The following is a 12,229-nucleotide window of genomic DNA, read 5'->3' as shown; positions in this document are numbered from 1 at the left end:
TTTCATCTCCTACCCCTGTGTACATCATAGCTCTCAGATTAGGGTCTCGGTGAAGATTGAGACAGGGAGAGTCCCAGGCCAGCTTTCAGTTGCGGTTGTATTTGGAATATGAGAAATGAGTGATTTAATTTTTCTAATATATATGAGGGACCGCCCTTTCTGAATAAAGTAAATCTGCTACTGATGTGGTCCTGTCCCTTGAAAGTCTACCTCACATTTAGTCCATTCCTCTATCTCAGATAGGTAGAGAGACGATTTATTGCACTTTATAAACCACAGAATTTGAGGTACATGGCTTCTAGGTATGGCCCAAAAGCACACTGATGCCTTGAGAAATCCAGATTCTCTGTGTCCAGTATGTTCCATGGGCTACCTCAGAGATTCTCCTGAGTTTAGCAGATGATTTGCCAATAAATAATCGAAATGCTGTTAAGTGTTGAGAGAAAGGGAATGAATTCCAGGCTAAAGTGACCATAGAAGGCTCTCCTCAGATGGGGCAACTTCTTTTTAGCCATTCTTATAGCTTCAGATAATGAGTTGCAACCAATTAGCAATCCTCCTAGAATGATTGACTTTAGAATCGATGAAAGCTTCAGGCCTAAAATCAGCCCAATGCTTAAATTCTTATAAAGAAAAGCAAATACAGCTTGGATTTTAAATTTTACACTGTCCTGAACTTAAAAAGAGTACTTAAAACACGAGTCACAAGGGTTGACCAGGGCAATTCCAAAAAGCTTACTCAAGGGGTGTCGATGCTTGCAAAAGATCAAATCACTTGTTGATTTCATCAATTGTATAAACTATTTTAACATTGCACAAATACTTTTTGTTATCGTCTCTCTACCTATCTGAGATAGAGGAATGGACTAAATGTGAGGTAGACTTTCAAGGGACAGGACCACATCAGTAGCAGATTTACTTTATTCAGAATAGACTAGCAATAGACATCTTAGGCCTTGCTGCCTTTCCTACATAAAGCAGCGTAAATTAATTGGTCCCAGCTTGTACTTCTGTTGTCGAATCAACACAGTCTGGCCGCCTTTTGTGAAATGCCAACTAACGGATCAAAGCCTCTGGAGAATGACCCCTATTTCCCCCCAAATATGTGTGGTTTTCTGGAAATCCATATCTCTCGCCTCTTTAAATGTCTGTGGGTTATTGTGAGAAGACAGTTCCCATCATTTTTACTTAGGCCCATCTTGTTCCTAATTTGCAGCCTGTAAGCTATCTGAGTGTTCCACGCCCATGAAGGTCATGTTGTAGTGGGTTGTCCATGTTTCTGCCCAGTGACGTGCATTCTAATTCTGGCTGTCCCATCTCTGTTTCTAGTTCCATCTGAAGCAAGCCCAGGTTAGTTCTTTGTACCTGCCTTAACCTTCCTTACTATACAGGTGACCATGCAGCCCATCTGCTTCCTAGGAGAAGATGCTAGGAAAGAAAACACCAGTCAGATATCTCAGCCATATAGGGGCTGAGTAAATATTGATTATTAATATTAACATTAGATTAATATTATATTGTGAATGTACATAATATTTATCCTTTTAGTCATTTATAAGTATACAATTCAGTGGCATTAAGTACAATCACAATGTGCTAGAACCATCACCACCATCAATACCCAACACCTTTTCATCATCCCCAATAGAAACTCTGTACCACTAAGTAGTAACTCCCCTTTACCCACTTTCTTTAAGAGCAATGAAAGATACCCAGATGGGAGAGGAGACTGTTGAGTCAGGGTCCTCTTAGCATTGCTTAGAAATTCCCATGGTGGACCACTGATGGGAGAGGAAAAAAAATAGATGAAAAATCCAAATGCTGTCTCATGTCGTATATATAAGGAAAAGCTGGGGAAATGTGCCTTTCTGTTGATTGAAGCCATTTTCAAGATTTCAGTGTTTTGGTTAGCTTTTATTTTCTTTCTTCATATTCAAGCAAATTAAATATGAGCAAAAACTGGAGGGAGACACCACTATGGCCCTGACATGGAGGAGAAAGGAGATGTTCTTGACCACCTAACATATACCTTGCTTTCAAGATGAGCTGCAAAATAGGTTACTTGGGCAGGCAGTGCGCTCCAAAGATCTTGGCTCAGGGCAACTGGACCAGATGACAAGTTGATAAAGACCAGGGCTGGCCTCCACCCCTCTCTCTGCCTCTCAGGAATGACCCTCCCACCAGCACCGCTGTGCAAAAGGACAATCCATTTTAACAGGCTGAGTAGCTCCAGGGGCTCAACAAAAGCAAATCAGCTCCATGTCCCACAGTAAATCGTCTCTAGCTGAGTGATGTCTGGTTCCTTTCTGGAAAGAATGCTCTTCACTGAGTTGTAGTTTGCCAAGGGTCAAATATGACAGAAATGAAGTGTTGCTAATAGTGATTGAAAAGGATTCCTACTGTTTGTGGCCAGTGCTGGGTAGTAGAAAGGCCAAATTTGTGGGCCAGAAATCAGCAGGAGACAGTAAACTTTCCCTGAGACTTACTAAACTTTAAGTCACCTCTGCTCCCCCAGCCATTCTGTCAGCCCTGTTTGGGGGAAACTGATATTATAATTGCTAATCTCAGCAAGGGCCTAACGTGCAACCTGAAGCTTTCTTCAACCTTTGGTGCAATTAGGGCGGAGGGCAAGGCTCACAGACACTGGCAGGCTCTGCCCCCCTCCTCCCAAATTGACTCACTTGGGTTTCCTCCACACCCTGACATCCTCTAGACAGGTAACTGAGCAGTTCTGGCTCCTAGCTTTCAGGGAGAGAAAGTTATTCCTGCTCAAACTGGCTGGGAGCTATTAAAGGTTTAAATGTCACCTCAACAGAACTCTTTGCTAACCTTTAAGTGGTGGCGTCTCCAGGGCTATTTGGGGCAGGATTTGCCCCCTCCCAGGGAGTCTGGAGAGCTGAGAACATTTGTGTATGCACTTCCTCCACCCCTCCTTTTCTTTTTCTCCTTCCAGGGAGTTATCAATGTACCTTCAAAGGGAGAATTTGTGGGACAACTGGCACCTGCTGGACTGGGCTTCCCAATGAAGGCTCTCTTGGCTGAGTGTATAATTTCATTTAATCCTAAATAGCCCCTTTTACCTACTGTCGACAAATTCCCTTTAATCCTAACCACCACTTACGAGAATATTTACCATCAAAAGGAGACAAATCGCTATTTAAATGTGGATTTACTCAAGTCTGAAGCTATGACAGTGACATACAGTAAAATGATAATATGTAAATAACAACTGGAGACAGATTTATCTTCTGAGAAAGCTGGGCAGAGCAGTGGATTAAAGTCATATGTGATCTACTTTGAGTGGACTCAATTCAGACCCAGCGTTCAGTTATGACCAACAACACCATTCATTCTGCTTACTGCAATTCATTTGGCCCTAGTTCTCAATGACCCTCTGTTACCACTCATACACCTCCGATAAGTAGGCCTTGATGTTTACAGCACTTTGGAGAAGAATAAATGCAAACCACACATTATTTATGGGTGTGCACTCTTAGCTTAAGAGGGATTTGTCGGGAGTGTGAATACAGGTAGAATAAGTAGATGTGTGTTAGCGCAGACAGCCTGGTTTCCAGAAGCTAACTAGAAAGAAAGGAGCTAAATAAAATACCACCCCAAGACAACAGCTTTCAATTATTGCCCATGATCCCGAATTCCTCCCAATGAGTTGAAAGGAAATCTATACCAGATGGCATTTTCCTGAATCAGCCAAGTGTACCAGTCATTCTCGCCTCTTAGTGATGGGCAGCAGTGCCAAGGAAGAGCCGGCCTTTCATTTTCTCCCTCTGCTCGCCAGTCACAGAAAGCAACTTTGCTTTCTAGGGATGAGTTTCCTAATTGCACGGAAATGTAATTAGAACAGTTAGAAATGGAGGGCCTTTTTCTTTTTTTCTAAAAAAAAGGCAGATATCAAGCAAATTGTGCCGTGTGTTCTTTGGCAACGGTGGTCTAATGAGCCTAAGCCAGAACTGGGAAAATATGGAACACACATTATGTCACTTATTTACATGGTGATAATCTTCTCAATTGAGAGTAGCTCAAAACATGTGAAGTCACTCACAATCTTAAATGTATGGAAGGTGAGGCATAAAAATCACTGCATTGTAACACAGCATTAGAATACATTGTATTGAGCTCACTCATATATTACAAGGGAGAGCTGGCCTATGTTAATCACAGTCTCCCTTAAATTATCTTGCCCCAAGACACCAAGTCTGAGAATGAAGACAAATATATTCCATTGAAAAAGCCAGAATAGATCTGACACCTCTAACTTGAAAAGTACAATACCTGATATTAGAGTGTTTGTAGGTTTTTTTAAGAAAATTGTTCCCTATATAATACCCATAGGGTTAGATCCAGTGTATTCTTCGTTCACAATTTAATCTGGGGAAGTTAAAAAAAAAAAAAACAGGAGTCCTACATATACTTCCTTCTGCCAAGGAAAATGCATTCATGAGAAAGAAACAATATCCAGTTAATTTATTCAACTAATTACTTTTTTAATGTATTTTCTTACCATATAGTGTAATTTTATTAGTGGATAAATTATTTCATTGTGTTGTTTACTATCTTGGCAACTAAAGTTGATCCTATTTTAAGTATGTGAAGATCTGGAACACTTGTTGGTAAATAAAGGGCAGAACTTTTTTTTTTTCTCAAAGATTCATCACTGATTTGGAGAAGAAGCAGGAAAGGATGGGGATGAGGAAGAGGACAGCAGTAATAAAATGTGATTGACTATGACTGACACATTTGTTTCCAAGCTATGAAACTCTTCCTCAACATGTTACATAAAGGTCACTTTGGTCAGACCCAATACCTTGGTGATTAAAATGTACAGCTGTTTGTTTAACAGAAAGTAGAAGAAAACACCAATTCAATCTAGGAAGAAACTTGACTGACAGAATAGGCTAAATGTGCATGGTCCAAGAAAGATTTTTCTGTTTAACTAAATATAGGTATCCAACAGTTGATAGTTGAGGTAGCCAAGGGCCTCCAGATGGTTACAAAAAGATAATCTATCAATATTAACTCAGGGCCTGAGTGTCTTGAAATAATGGGCTTTGGGTCTTGTTCTTGTATGATAGCCTCTAGAAAGCATAGACATCTCACTTTATTACTTGAGGGTCTTTTTTTAAATGAATCAAGTGTAACTTCAGTTGCATTGTGATAATTTAGTTCACTTCTGAACTTGACAATGTATTCATCAACAAACGAAGGAATCTTAGAAGGATGCATATTTGCTGCTAATGCCCACTTAACCAACAACCATGCATGCTTTGATGACCTTCAAAATGGTTGACACTTGAAGAAAATGGATCTTGCATTGAAATGTATTAAGAAAAAGTTTTAAAACCCATGCCATCTGTGGGTTTGAATTGGGTATAATATCAATTTTTGTCCCATGCCATCTGTAGGTTTCAACTGGGTATAATATCAATTTTTGTCAGAACAGTTTTCATGCATCTTCTGGACTCCAAGTTCAGGAAACAAAATGGTATTAATGATACCATGAAAGTAAAATGAGCATCTTGAGGTTCAAGCTTCTCCCCTAATAAAACAGCAGAGGGGATCTGTTCCCTCAGTTGCCACTGAGAATCAACAACAACTGATGGCCTGAAGTTAACAAGCTAATATTTCATCCATGGATACCAGAGTGTTAATGACTAAATGTGCCAGTGGAGGAAAGGAGCACATATGCAGCTATTTGCCCAACACAACTTCTGCTGTCATGGCCTATTAAAACCAGTTTACATGTGCATGTCGAATTTGATGAATATGTATGTGACCCTTTTCAGAGCCATCACTCATTGGGCTATGGCCCCATGGCAGGAAAAACAGCACCTCTCATTAAACACAGCATGAGTTACAGGCATGTTATGTTAATATTTCTTCAGAACTTTAGGGGGTTTTCCTCTTGTTCTAATAAATCGTGTGAAGAAAATAATTTAAAAGTATAATTGATTTAAATTAAAACCTTTTTCTCATTTTCTTCTTAACTATTTGATTTGGTGTGTGGGTTCTGGAAAGCTCTTTCCTCAAGGAGTTGTCGGACATGTTTATGAATTGTGCTTTGTATCACTCATTTGGGACTCCCAAGGTAGGCCCCCTCCTCAGTGGGAAGTTTAGCAAGGCTAAACAGGAGACCTTTCTGTATAGAACTTGCAAACTCAGGAAAGACAGGGCTCTTTTGGGCTATGAATGAATCATGTTAACTCACAGTTCTTATCAGTGGGTCTGGCACACAGTAGGTTTTCAACAAATGATAGCTACCCTGATCACTGTTACTATTGTTATTTAAGCTAGAGTTAAAACAATCTTTGTGCTAGGGAAGATAAGAGGCTTTCTGAGCATGCTTTTCAAAAAAGCTAGGGAAAAAAATCAGAATAGAGTTTACCTTAAGTAAGCACACATAAACTATTGATGCAGTAATTCCAAAGATTTATGCTGAAAACCCTAAAAGGCCCAACATGCCCAATTCCTCCCATATCCCTCCTACTCCCACTTCTGTCAAAGTCTCAGAATATCCTTTTCTACCCACTCTGCTCCTCTGGCCCTTTCCTGGTGTCTGCCCAATGGTTAAAAGCTGTTTGAGGGCAGGGGTGATGCTTGATACTCTTCTGTGGCATCCCAAATATCTAGCTCGGTGTCTGGGAAACAGTGGGCACCCCATATCTGTGGGTCCCTCCTCTGCAGATTCAACCAACCTGGAATAGAAAATACTAAAAAATTGTAATAATAAGTAATAATATAACAATAAAAATATACAAATTTAAAAGTACAGTATAACAACTATTTACATAGTATTTACTTTGCACTAGGTATTATACATAATCTAGAGATACTTTAAATTATATTAGAGGATGGGTATAAGTTGCATGCAGATAGTATGCCATTTTATATAAGGGACTTGAACATCTGCAGGAGTTCTGGAACAAATCTGCCTTACCCCATTGGTAAGAGGAACAACTGTGTAAATTGTAATAGCCTCCCAAAATTGATCCCCTAATTCATGACCCCTTTATACCAAAACCTTAAAGAGCATCTTCTCTAAATATGGGTGCTGATGTACTGGATGATTACTAACTTATGACTGTAAGTGCCTGGACAGCTTAGCCACTGTCAAGAGACAGTACCTAGGGAAGAGAGGATTTTGGTGAGGAAAAGAACATCACTTCAAAAGGAGCTACCCTGCTGGAAGGCTGGGCTCCCTAGAGAGCTATAATACAGGAACATGAAATAAGAGCTTAGAGTTGGGGTTCTAATCTTGACTCTGCTTTTGTCTGGCTGTGAGGCCAAGGAACACGTTTATTTTAGATGGCAATTTCCTTGTTTGCAAATTATTGCCAAGGTCCTCAAGATCTGAGCTGCTCTCCACAAAGAATTTCACTCCACTTTTAAAGAATTGGTCTTGGTCTCATATGTTCCTATATACTGTGATATATCAGAATATTAGGACAGATAATTACATATTTAACCTTCTATCACAGGTCTTTTCTCCCTGTGGAGAGGAGATGGCACATTCCTGCAATTCTCAAACAAAGATTCTCACATATCTTTCCCCCTTTCCAGCATCACCATCTGCAAGCCTAGAATCTGGAACTGGGCTGTTTCCTGTGCAATCTGGTTGTCCATTAAAATCTCCAGACAGTACTGAGGATCCCTTTCGAAATTCCTCATTGTGATCACAGGTCTTCAGTTCGACTCTTAGAAAGTGGAAAACCAAACCATGCAAGAAGTGGGAAAGTGCATTTGCCGAAGCAATGGTAGCCAAAGTTCAATGCGTATTAAGTTACCATTGGCTATGTCTTGTTCTAAGTGCTTTACATTTTTGCTTCTTATTAACTCATTCAATCTGTACAACTACATCATAAGATAAGTGCTGTTTTTATGCTTACTTTAAAGTGAGAACTGAGAGGCAAAGAGGATTAAAAATGTGTCCAAGGCCACACAGAGCTGGTAAGGCAAGAAGGCTGTATTCAAACTCTGGACAGCCTGGCCCCAGCATCCTAGCTGTTTTTTTTTTGTTTGCCATTCTGCCACAGTCTGTATGAAATTTCTTCTCCCAGGTGTACACCTCCTCTGGATAACAGATTTGGAAGCAGATAGAGTAATGTCCTCTATAGTAGAAAAATCACAAACTCAAACAAATGACAAAACAGACCTAGTTTCTCACCAGAGAAATCTTTTTCTTGCTCCAGCTTTGCTGGAACCAGGTTTTATTTGTGTGGTGAGCATCAGAGAAGAGTGGCTTGAAATTTGGAGACTGCTCCATGTGTGAGGCCAGTCTCATTGGGACCAGCTCTCCAGTCTGAAGAAGGAAGCTGAAAATGCCAGTGGGAACGCTTAGGTGGAGCGCTGTCTCCCAGGCTTCACACCATTACTCTTCCCTCACTTGAGAGGCCCCCAGCTGGCTAAGCAGCAGCCTCAATCGCCAAAGCCATCTCCAACTCACTGTATAAATCTCGCGCCAGAGCTGCCAACAGACAGTGCTGGATAAAGTCTGTTCTGCTCCCTGCCAACCAAATGGCCCCACAGCATAAGGTTCCAAGTTTTCTCAGTCTCATAAAACTTGGCTGAATGAGGCAGCGGTGCCATGAAATTTGCATTTATCTTGTGCACCTGACACTTCCCATCATAATGATGGAGTGTTTCCCTCATGTCAGAGTGCTTTTGGCTCTTAGGGAGGACAAGAAAGCAGAGTGGAGGTTGGTTGTGGGATAGGCTAATCAAAACCAGGAAGAGGAGTAAATCCGTAGGCATGAAGAATGAAAAACAAGGTGTGGAAGAAATGGAAGATGGGGGTGCTTGGGAGCACTGGGGGACTTAAGATAAAAGAGCATTCCAGGGCCCGTTGTACATTTGGGTCATCAGTCATCTGTGCTTTTCAGGGACAACCTTTCTGGTGACCTCCAGGCCCTGGCATGCAGCATCCATGCAGCTACCTCAGGGAAGCTGATCTTCTCTTTCATAGCACATTATTGTGTGTGCGTTTAGAGCTAGCCTGCAAGAAGATTGACCTACAGGGTCTATAGGTTGTTGTAATGAATGGTTTTGTTGCGTTTTGTGTTAAGGTTTTGAATGGGAGAGTTGGTGGGGGAGACTTTAGAGTTTCAGTTGAATGTGAGAACAAAAATAAAAAGGAAAAATAAAACTTGTACTCAAGTGAAAGTTCCCTTATCTGCCTCTTAGTTCATCTTGCTTAAAAGTTCTCAAATTTGTTTTAGTTAAAAAAAAAAGGGGGGGGGTTCAGGGGGGAAGGCTCAGTGGCTATAGAGATTGGACTATACAGCAGAAGTCTAGGTTCAAATCCCAGATCAACCATTTACTGGTGGCCGAAGTTCTGAGTCTTTCTTTGCCTCTCTTTCCTCACTGATAAAATAAGGATATTAGAAGGAGTATTTTATAGAGTTGTTCTGAGGTTAAACGAGATAATGTGTGCTATGTACTTGGTGCAGGTGCCTTGTAGGTGCCATAAGTATGGGTTAATACTTGACCTCAGGACTTTGGAGGGATGATTTACGGTTTTAGAAATCTTGAATCTCATGTCTCTCAGTTATAACTCCGCCATAAAAATTATTGTCTAATGTAGATCTATTTTTTAATGTCTTAGTAAGATTCGTAATCTCTGAATAATTGTTGTAGTTAGGGTTGGTAGAAGGCCACCCATTTAAACAATTACGTATTTTCTCTATTGTGCTCTTGTCTATTAGTCAGATTTTTCCCTACTAGATCTGAATTTTTGAGGATCAAATTCTACTACTGCCTCAATTCTTTGTCCCCTTCTCAGAGACAAAATGTTTACTAGGCATTTATGGTACTCTTTTTTACTAGAGGAACTGGCCTACATTCACCCAATATGACAACATGGATGGTGGGCTTGAAGTTTCCCGTGCACTTGGAAATCTAGGGCCATGCAATATTCCTGTGGTCAATGAAACTTTCTTAGCTATTCTTTGACTACCACCAGCCTAATTCAAGGCTAGATGTGGTAGCTCATGCCTATAATCCCTCCAGATTTTATTAGCAGCGGTAAAGAAAGGTGCCTTCTTTTAGTAAGAAAGCCAAAATTAAGAAATGGAAAATTGATTTTGAAAGTGAATTGTTAACTTTATTCATTCATTCATTTATTCACTTCTTATCAAATATCTATTGTGTGCCAATTTATATTAAACATGATTCTGTTAAATTTTAAATTGCTTATATCTCCCAGAAAACAGTGTGTGTATATATATAATACATAAAGTAATAGATATATATAAAGTAACATATATGTATATGTGTGTATATATATAAGACATTTAAATTTATATGTATGTGTATATATACATGAACACACTCATATACACATACCTATATGTATATATGTATATATAAAGTATACGCATATAAAGTATATATGTATATATAAAGTATATATGTATAAAGCATAAGTATATACGTATAAAGCATATGTATATACTTTATATATGCATATATACATATAGGTATGTGTATGTGTATATACACATATACATGTATATATGTGTATGTGTATATATACATATACCTGTATATATATAAAGTATATATGTATGCTTTATACACATATACTTTATATATATACATGTATATGTATATATACACATATACACATACATATAAAGTTAAATGTTACAGTTTCTGAGCTGGTTCAGTGAATACAAATAAATAAGCACACAAATAAGCAAACAAATGAATAAAAATGGTCTTTGTTAAATATCCAGTGCTGAATTTCTAAGTTCCAAATTTTTGAATGAAACAGTCCAAAAATGGCAAGCAAATCTTTTCTGAAACATATGTGCTAACAATTACTTTGTCGATTTCCTCATTGTTTAGGAGAGTCTTATCTTCAAGAAGACTAAAAAATGAAGCTGACATTACTTGGAAAGAGAATAAACAAAGTCTGTTATGAGGACTACAGGGGTGAATGACACAAAACAACCATTTCTTTGAGAGTCAGGAAGTATCTAGTTTATACAATAAGCTGATCTACCAATAAAAGACAATTGGTGTTGAAATATATGGCTGAAGAAAGTCCTCATGTTTCAAGGTTCAAAGTTATTCCAAAGAAGTCCTTGCTCTACAAATGTAATATTGAGATGACGTATTATGTGCTTACCAGAATAAACTAAAGGAACATCAATTCAAAGATATCTTCACTCCAGAAATATATGTATGGGTTCTGTATGTGTATGAGTATATGTGTATGTATGTATATTTTTATACATATATATTCATAGGTACATAAATATATACATTAATGTTACATTTAGACAATATGTAATACTAAGATAGTATAAAATGTTATTACTTCAATGCCACTCATTTATAGTTTTTAAGCCTTTCTTAATTCAAATCTAGAGCATAAATTATAATAAAAGGTAGAATTTATACTAGTATTAAGAAATCATAATTTAAAATATGCTTTTGTGGGCAAAGTGAGAAGAGTTAGTAATTATTTATGAATCCTCTGTTGAGAATAAACAGTTATTGCTGCTCTCATGAATTAGACAGATTTCAAACAAAAACCTGTTGGAAGATGTAATGAAAGAAAATGTCCCATTTATAAGAGTAATGAATAAGATAAAATACCAAGGAATAAACAGAACAATAAATGAGCCAGTCCTGCATGAAGAAACATTTTAAATACTGCTTACAGTCTCATAAAAGACTTAAACAAACGAAAAGGTATGGCATGTTCCTGGATAGCAAGATTCAAGGTCATAAAGATGTAAAATTTCTCTAAGTTAATTTTTAAATCTAATGTGATCCAAATTAAACTGACATTTTATAAGTTTATAAGAAAAAATAAACAAAAATGACAATAAAACTGTGAGAACAAAGAAGTGTGAGGACAGATTAGCCCTCCTAGATGTTAAAACATATTATAAAGACTCAAATATCAGAATAGCGTGGTGTTGGAGAATAAATAGATAAATAAATGAGCTAAATGGAAAGTCCAATAAACAGTGCAAACATAACATGAATTTTAATAAACGGTTAAAGTGACATCTTAAATCAATGAGGAAAAGGAGATCGTTACAATAAATTATGTTAGAGCAATTGGAAAGCCAAACTAAACAAAATAATTTTGACATATGCTTCACATTTTACACCAAGATAAATTCAAAATTGATTGAAGATTTTAATAATAAAGTCATAAAAGTTCAAAATAGAAACTTGAAGAAATTCCTTCATATTCTTA

At 38.1% G+C, this 12,229-nt stretch overlaps 1 long non-coding RNA gene across 1 annotated transcript in view; it reads left to right on the top strand.

Moving 5' to 3' along the window:
• The window catches only part of LOC105514129, a 33,876-nt gene extending 22,834 nt beyond the window's left edge, over positions 1–11,042 (top strand). Inside the window, exon 2 of the long non-coding RNA XR_001002137.1 lies at positions 10,861–11,042. This is a non-coding gene — a long non-coding RNA (uncharacterized LOC105514129). The remainder of the gene's footprint in view (positions 1–10,860) is intronic.
• Positions 11,043–12,229: the final 1,187 nt, after the last annotated feature.

Source organism: Colobus angolensis, unplaced genomic scaffold, assembly GCF_000951035.1.
Source record: "Colobus angolensis palliatus isolate OR3802 unplaced genomic scaffold, Cang.pa_1.0 Scaffold24, whole genome shotgun sequence".
NCBI classification, from domain to species: Eukaryota; Metazoa; Chordata; class Mammalia; order Primates; family Cercopithecidae; genus Colobus; species Colobus angolensis.
The sequence above is the reverse complement of the archived record's forward strand: the minus strand, read 5'-3'. Positions and strand labels throughout refer to the sequence as shown.